This window comes from Macrobrachium rosenbergii, chromosome 2 (genome assembly GCF_040412425.1).
Source record: "Macrobrachium rosenbergii isolate ZJJX-2024 chromosome 2, ASM4041242v1, whole genome shotgun sequence".
Lineage (NCBI taxonomy): Eukaryota > Metazoa > Arthropoda > Malacostraca > Decapoda > Palaemonidae > Macrobrachium > Macrobrachium rosenbergii.
In genome coordinates, this window is record NC_089742.1 from 66,772,438 (window position 1) to 66,781,456 (window position 9,019).

The window sequence follows — 9,019 nt, forward strand, 5'->3', positions numbered from 1 at the left end:
CGAGCTGAGGGGATGACCCACACACCGGAATTTGACAGTCGTGGCGGGGCGAGAGTATTCGCGAGGTTTTAATTCGCCAACCTTAAACTACGCTAATTTTTATGCGTCTACTGCCAACTCAATGTTATGATTTGGGGGCGAGCAGACAAAAGATGGGGTAGGACAAACAGCGATCTTGGAAGGAATGGAAGGGGGAAAAGGGATAATAATAACAAAAGGAAAAATTACCAAGACGTTATTTAATGAAAACTTGACCGCATATGAAAGGCGGGACACGTCCTCAGAGCTTACAAAAGGGGCATTTAAATCACAAGGGCAAGAGTTTATGACTCATGATTCATTAAAATTAAAGATAAATAAATGACTAAAAGAAAGTAAATGATATTGGCAGAAGAGCTAAGGAAAAAAGAGGGAGGGTTTTATTGTGTTAGGCGGGAATTTATCGTCCTTTGCCTATAAATTACGGCCCGGACTATCCTTTCAGTCCCGGGCGAGAAAAAGTGCACTGGAAGGGGCGACTCCTTCAGGAGGGGCTGACACGCACGCCCGGTGCCAAGGTATGGGCGCAAGGGCATGCCACTTCTCACTCTGTTATTCTTAATGATTTATACATTGTGTGGGGAATGGTATCCCGTATTTAATTGCCTCTTGTGGGATAATTTAAGGGAAGATTAATAGAAGGTGATAAGAGATAGAAGTTCCTGAGGAACGGAAGAAGATAGAGGAGGGCCTGACATCCCTTCTGGATTAGGGGTGCCAAGACTCGAAAGATGAAATGGTGGCACAGGTGCCATGGGAGCTCTAGAGCTCTTTGTAAATTACCTGGAATGTCCCACGCCCGCGGTAATTTCGCTCGAGTCTTTCTTAACGGGACAGTTATCCTCGGCCGGGAAGCGGAGGGCCCGCGACGGGAGGGCGGCACGGAGTACCACCTGGGCCTGCTGATGCGACAGCTGACGCAGGAGTGTTCCGCGCGGTTCTACCATGATCCGTCGCAGCTCTTGTAGTTCATCGCCAAGTGAGATATGGCAGAATCCTGACTTGCAACCGCGTCGGCGACGGGCTGAGGCAGAGAGAGGCGGTCGGGGGTGGCGAGCGGCTCGCAGGTAACGGCGACCAGCTCAGGCACGGGTTGCAGGCCGCACCTGCAGGTGAGCTTCGCGGTGGTCGGAGGAACCGTTTCTCTGACCGACGCCAGAGGTGCCAGGCCGGGGGAAGAGAGGGGGTCCTGAGTTGGATCCGTGTGAATGGAGATCGGCGTAGCGCTCTGGCGCTGGCACTAGGCAGAGTCAGGCGCTATCAGAGGTTTCTTGGGCTCGTCGGTCAGGACGGACGAAGCTTGGCCCTGCTCAGGGCATGCGGGCGGCACCGCAGGAATTTGGCATCTCCTGAAGGGAGATTTGATTGGGGCCCTGGCACTGAGGCAGGGCCGGGCACTGGAATCGGATCGAACCGATCGAGGGGGCCACTGTACATTGTACTCAGGTGGCACTGGTGGGGACTGCACGTCCTTCTGGTACCCAGGGGCGCCAGTCTTGGCTGAGGGGGAGCGGGGAGGATTACTCGTGCCAGCGGGAATGATTCGGGAATGTGGACCCCAGATTGTCGTGATTTTGGCAGGACTGGAAGTCCTGTCCCAGGATGACGTCATAGCTCTCCGGGAGATGGCTTGCTACTGCAAGATTGCACATTTTGATTGGTGAGGTCGTGAGACTCTCAATTGGACCGTAGGGGAGTATCATCTTAAATTGATTTATTCCCTCGATCGTGACGAGTTTTCGTCTATTGACGATAGCTCCGTAGGGGAACTCTGTCCCTCCGGATGAGGGAGATTTGTGCGCCCGAGTCCTCGAAAGCAGTGACTCGGGCTGACGGGCTCGCTACCGTGAGAGGCCCACGATACAGGCCCTTCGGCGGGAGGGCCTAATGACTGGGGATCTGTGGACGGCCAAGGCGACGGTGGGGAGTAGTTGATTTATTATTGCGCGGCATTTTGCCCATGCGGGAGAATGGCCATAGACCTTGCACGCCGTGCAAAAGGTCTGGCTGAAAGTCTTCCGCGCTGCCCCTGTGGAGGGCGAGGCAGTTATTTGTCGGTTTTCCGGGAGAGAGAGGAGCCGGTTTCTTGTTCCGGCACTGTTCGGAGGAATGCCCGTTTTCTTTGCAATAATGGCAAGTTAGGGGCTTGCCCGAGTTCCCATTTTTGTGGGAATTTGAACCTCCGAGGAGGGACGGGGATTTATCTTCCCCATGGTTCCTTCTTGAGGGTGGTGAGTTTCCACATGTCTGCTATTCGGCAACACTCGGTGAGTGTTGCTGGGGCTTTTTCCACTATAGGAGTGGCGAGGCAGGAGGGGCGAGCGCAGGAAATGCTCGAATTTAAACCGCCGAGTACCTCGGCGGTGTTAGTGGCCTTCGAATCGAGCCATTTTGTCAACGCCGCTCGAATGATACGCCCAATCGACCAAGTCTGGCCTGCTTTTGGGCTGCTCTCTCAACGTCTCCTCCACGCCGGGGTAATCTCGTACGCGCTTTCAGAATTGCTTGGCGACGGCTTCCCAGTTTCCCGATCGCTCGCGGGAAGGGCGTGGTAGGCAACGAGGGCCTTTCCGCCCAGGAATTTAGTGAGAACAAGGGAGAGTTCCGGGGGAGAGATCGCAGCACTCAGGACTCGTTCGGCCCTTTCAAGCCATACTTCGGGTTCGGACTCGGTCCATTTTGGCATGAACGAAAGTGAGCTTGGCTGAGGGCACTCATCCTCGCGGCAGGGGGCGGGGGTGGCGGGCTGTCGTTCTAGCATCTGGAGCTCGTGGGGCGCTGTCGCTCGATCTTCCCATTCTCGTTCCTCCCTTTTCTCTTGGGCGATTCTGTCTCTCTCTCTCCCTCTCCTCACGTTGTTCTTCTTTCCTTCTCCTGCTCTTGAGCGATTCGTTCTCTGCACTCTTATCGTTGTTCTTGGGCAATTCGTTGCCCCTCTCTCTCGGCACGTTCTTTATCCTTCTCCTGCTCTTGGGCAACTCGTTCTCTCTCTCTCTCCGCCTTGGCATCGTCCACTCGTTCTTGAACCCATGCTCTCAGATCTTGCCCCGATAGTCCCATGTCCTTCCCAGCGGACATGTAGAATTTGAAATCCTCGTTTGTTGGGCTCTGGTATTAGCCATCTTGGAATAATGGGTATAGGATATGTCTGAGAAGACTCTTTGTTAAAATTGGATGTGTCTTGGAAAGACGTGGTTGTTCTTGGCGAACGAAGTTTTAATATGCGCCTCGGAAGACGTAGTTGGATTTTGTCACGCCGACTTGGCCCGGCTGTAGCGTGAAGTTAAAGAGTTGTTCTAACGAACTAGAATGATCAGTCCCGTAAGGGCTTAGATGTGTGTGAACTACACTATATAATGTCTCAAAAGGACTTGATTTTTGGGTTCCGCAGGAATGAGAAATTTCGCCATGCGACGAGAATTTTAGGAGTCTCTGCGACTGGAGTTTTTGTATAGAAGTCTCTGAGGACTGGAATTTGGAGAAATTCTCGCCACGTGCGACGTAGAATTTTAGGAGTCACTTAGGACTTGAGAAATTACGAATTTTAGAGTCCCTTGGAAGGACTTAGAAATTACTACGCAATGAGGAAACCCAAAGAAAAATGATATGCTGGGAAATGAAATGGGAGAAATGAAAAAAAATGCTAAGCACACGCTGGCATGGGCGGGGTGGGGGTGCAGGTCGTTTGGCCAACACCGGAGGTATTTTTAGATTCTGGGTGAATGAACCAGTATATTTATATACCGCCTGGGATTCCGGAGAATTTCCCAGTCGTCTGAGAGGATAACAGTACAACGGCCAGTAATTTTTCCCTATAAGCGGAGTTTAAATTTCGCTTTCCTAACACCTAACTCGAATCCTAACTACACTGAGAGAATTTTCAGCAATGCAAGCTGACTTCGTCGTATCCCACGTGGGAATTTATTCGCGCCTAAATAACAGTTCGCTAATTCGAAATGCGAAGTAAAAAGTTATCACAGAGGAATTTCTTTCGCACTATTCCTCGAAGCAAGAATATGGCAAAGATTTTAACACAGAGGAATTTCGCACTATTCCTCGAAGCAAAGGATGGTTAGCACTGGTTATTTCCTAACTACCTATCCTGAAAGGCATGCATTAACGAATCTAATACGGCGGTTCTTTTCTCTCAGTGATTACATGCGTCCCTATTTCTAATTCCTAGGAACAGTCACGATTGTAAAAAGGTTTTGCTAAGATTAACACATTACTTACGTGGAATTTTCTGGATCTGTGTGCTGGTTTTACACAAAAGGTTCGTAATTGTCTCGTACCCAGCTTAGCTTTGCTAATAGCTGATCTGGCAAGTTGCAAATGCAATAAAGCAACACTAGGGGAACTGCAACTGCAAAACGAGATCTATGGCCAGGTCGCCATTTTTACGTTTTTCCGTGGTTTTAGTTTGAAATATGCTCTGTGAGACAGGTAGCAACGATTTAAGTTAATTTAGCCTTGTAATTCTGACTTCGTGGGTACGGGAAAACGTAAAAAAAGAGGAAAACAAAGGAGAATTTCATATGAGCATAGGGCTCTGTTACTGAGGGAAATATTACGTAAAACACGTGGGCACATTTAAAGTAGTGTATTTACATAAATGACATTAGTACGGGAAAGAGGAACTCAAGTAGATTGAATGAAACTGGGGAATCCCAGCCACAGTCGAGAAGCTTCCACGATAGGATCCCTCTGAAATGAGAGATATGCACATTATACGCCAGTAATGAAAATAGACAAAAGAATAATGAATTGAAGCTGCACTGAGGGTGCCAAAGGAGTAATAAAGAATTAATACTGCCGATGCAAGAGGCGCACGGACATTAGACAAGGGAGATTTCTGGCTTTCTTTAAGAAAATATTACGAGACAAAAGCGTGACTGAAATGGGGCTCTTCCAGGCACTTTACCTTAGCAGATTTTCCGAGGGCGTGTAGAAGGCGGTCCGTGGATGACTTGCGATTTCCGAGGACGAGTTCTTCCACGTGGTGAGATGCAAGGGCTTCCGTAAAGGGCAAGGCGATGGGGACTCCTCGAAACTCCAAGCAATGGCGTGTGGGCTCGAGGAATACGGTCGAAGGACACGAGGAGAAGTATACTTTGAAAGGGCCACGTGGTTGGGATGCAAGGGCATCGATGGGGCCAGGTGTTGGGGACGTCTTCACAAGTTCACTCCATATCTTCCAGCCCGCGGTGCGTGAGACCTCGTGGGCTTTTTGCCTTTATCCTCCTATGGGGCAGGGGTGCGTCCAACACAGATGCTTTGACTCATTGCACCTGCTGCCCGCAGGGAGGTTTTGGCCTGTAGGAGAAACGCCCAAGCCAGATTACTTTTGCCTCGAAGGAAAGATCTTTATCAAAAATGGGAGCGCCTTTAATCTTTTTAAACCTTGTTTTTAAGTCGATAGACAGATGGTCTATCGATCACGGCTGGCAGTAAATGAACAACCAACAACAACAAAGGAGGGGGAGGTAATTTGCTAGCGAATTCTTGCTAATCATAATAATATATATTTGTTTACATTACACATACACAAAATAGATATAAAAACTGATAGCCGCATCCGCGCGCATATACTGTATTTATACACCGACGCAGCGCTGCCCCATAAATATCAGGTCCTGGGAATAAGTCGCAGTTAAAATGTTCCTTGAAACCTCGTGGGGACCCACGAGATTTTTGGCGGAACGGGAAAGCAGCGTGGGACCACGCGCGTCATTGTCCTATAGTCATCACAGACGGCAATAAACAATAGATATCGTTTGTGCAACCAGGGTAAAATGACAGATGACCATCAGACACGTTTTTTGAACATATCGAAACGTATTAGGCTTATTACGCATGCTGGGATGGAACGATTGACCCCCGATTCCGCCCCGCATGTCCACGATTTAAATACGCATTACGGAACTTTTTCGTAGTACTTACGTCCAAGCTGTTGCCAACTACCAGTTTCCATTCATGCGTGAACATGCGTGGGCTGATACGTGAATGTGTGAACGGGGCTTAAGAGAATGAATCAGCCCACAACAGAGTGGCGTCTGGCTATAGCTAGCGATATGGCCGCGATTGGCGAATTCCCGCATCAGATTATGAAAATTAGGATAAAAGGGGATCGGGAGGAAGTGCTGTTGTTTGGATATGGTCAACAAGACTTCCTGGGACCTAGAGAAAACATATTTTAGTGGATTAACCTTGAAAGGAAGGCAGGAAAAATCGATCGTATATATACTGTGCATACTAAACGCCACAGTCAAAACATGTTCTCCGTATATATACATACTAACGGCTCAGGTAGATTTGGTGCGCTACGTATACATATGTATTAAATGGTTAAAGGGTTAAGGCTAGAGGTAGAAATCACAATATATACTCAAGGAACCATATCGACAAATACACAGACCATAGGAGAATACAAATTCAAACCTGACAGGTGTCAAGGGGGAGGGACGAAAAAACTTATCAGTGCCATTGACCTGTACTGCATTTACAAGTATATTAATAATTTTTCCATACATCTCTACTGCCCTCATTAAAATTTTAAAATATTTCAAATTCCTTTAGAAATTACAGGGTCAAGTTATAAATGCCTTGACTGATATTCATATTATGGCCATAACTTTCTGTTGTAAAGTTAGATTCAGTGATATTCCTTTCCATTGCATTATTAGAATACGCCATTTTTTTTTTTTTTTTTTTTTGCCCCTTCCTAGTTGATAACATGATTGTTTTCGCTAACATATACAGCAATTCCACTGTTTACCTGTGCATATCACACATTTTTTATGCTGTTCTGTTCTCTCTTCCATTGCTTTATCCATTTGACCAGTATAAAAATTGTCACAAGGCTTACATGGAATTTAACATACACATCCTTTAGTATTGTCGAGAGGGTTCTTTTAAAGTACATATTTCATTGTCTTATTGTTCATAATGCGACATTAACACCAAAATTCTTAAAAAGATTGGGGATATCTTTCATATTATTATATGGTAATAAAAGGAATTTTTTGTGTTGTAAGGTTCTTTTTGCTGCTTCTAATACATTAGCATTGTCTAATACACAGTTAGGATATTTTAGAGTTCTTTCCTGACGTATAATTTATATATATATATATATATATATATATATATATATATATATATATATATATATATATATATATATATATATATATATATATATATATATATATATATATATATATATATATATATATATATATATATATATATATATATATATATATATATATATATATATATATATATATCAGGATAATGTAGGTCATCGTTATCCTTATGTAGTTTGAATACCTGGAAAATAAATAGATAAAGAAAAGGTTGTGTGTGGGCAGTCAATGTAAAAAATATATATAAATATTATATATTATATTATTTATTTATATATTTATATATATATATATATATATATATATATATATATATATATATCTGCTGAAGGTGATCTTTGAAAGATTTGGTCAGCTATTCAGGGGTCCATTTTGACTATACACAGCATATGAACATGCTGAACTATTCATAACAAGAAGTCAGCAGAGCCCCTTGGTGATAAGACACGAGATCGAAAATACAGTTTCAGCTTAGAACATCCTAGAAGGTGAACCGGTTATAAATCCGGTTTTGAAGAAAGCATTCAAGTGAGTACCTCGTGACACCGTGGAGTACAGAGGGCGTGTCTTTGTCGAACATTGAACTGGATGATGTCATGTGAGTGCGTTCATATGTGCATTGCATAATGAACATAATGGGAGTGATCATTGAAGGGGGGGGGGGGCATTGCGATCCATTATCGGTATAATTTAGCATGTGTCTGTGAAAAAAAGAAGCAGCACACATGAAGGCTGTGTCCCAGAGGATTTTTGTGAAGTGAGTACAACTCATTAACATTTTAGGTCTTTTTTTTAGACTCTGGAAAAACTCTATCCATGTTGCAGTGAAATCTTGTGGTTATGCATTTGTATTTTGTGAATTTGATTTTTAATATAACGCTGTTCTTTACAGGTATTCCTTCCACCTTCCTTCACGTTCCTCTTCAAGGAAGGGAGTGGTGCGACAGTGTTGAATTTGACCTGATTCTATTAATTTACCTGTTTATGATTTGAATGACAGATGAGTAATTTCTGTATTTTCCTTAAATAATTGGGTGTTTATGATTTTGGACCTTATTTCTCTAGAAGAATTTTTGATAGTTATGTTGAATCATTCGTTTTCATTCCTCGTAATTTTTAAGAAGTTATTTTCGTTATTTATTTTGTCAATAAAGGTTTAGTTTTGTACACAGTCATTCATTCCAGTAGCCCTAGAATTCCAGTGACTTATGATGTCGGCTCACGCTAGAGCTATCACTCAATATCTCGGGAAAAGTCGAGATACCAACCTCTGTTCTTAAAACGGAGACTTAAAGTATAGGCTTCTGTTGGCCTATTAACACACAAATAATATTTTGTATATATAGCCATAATATATATATATATACAAGATATGTATATATATTATATATATATATATATATATATATATATAGTATATATATGATGATTATAGATACGGAATATATATATATATATATATATATATTATATATATATATATATATATATATATATATATATATATATATTATTTATATAAGCACAAGCAAGAGGAGAGATCGAAAGTTTGTAACGGAGAGAGGTAGTTTTAATTCCACAACTAATAGCCTGGTGACATCCAGTTAATCACAGTTTTAAAAAATTTTGCAACACAACCGCTATTTAAAAAAGAAAAAAAATTCTGTTATTCAAAAACACGAAATTAATATTATAACCTAAATATTTTTAATATTAAATGTTCTCTTTGTCATAGTTTCAACGCTGCCAACAGATGTCACCACATCATTCATTGCTGTAAATAAAGAGTCCTTGTTTGTCTGTGAAACATCTGGGAGTCGTATTATCGTTTATCG

The 9,019-nt window shown here is 43.3% G+C and overlaps 1 long non-coding RNA gene across 1 annotated transcript; it reads right to left on the reverse strand.

The window, feature by feature from the left end:
* Window positions 1–4,624: 4,624 nt before the first annotated feature.
* LOC136849916 (uncharacterized) lies at window positions 4,625–5,231 on the reverse strand. Its single transcript, XR_010856467.1, has 2 exons — window positions 4,961–5,231; window positions 4,625–4,743 (listed from the first exon to the last, which is right to left on the reverse strand). It is a non-coding gene; the product is annotated as an uncharacterized lncRNA (long non-coding RNA).
* Between the last annotated feature and the right edge of the window lie 3,788 nt (window positions 5,232–9,019).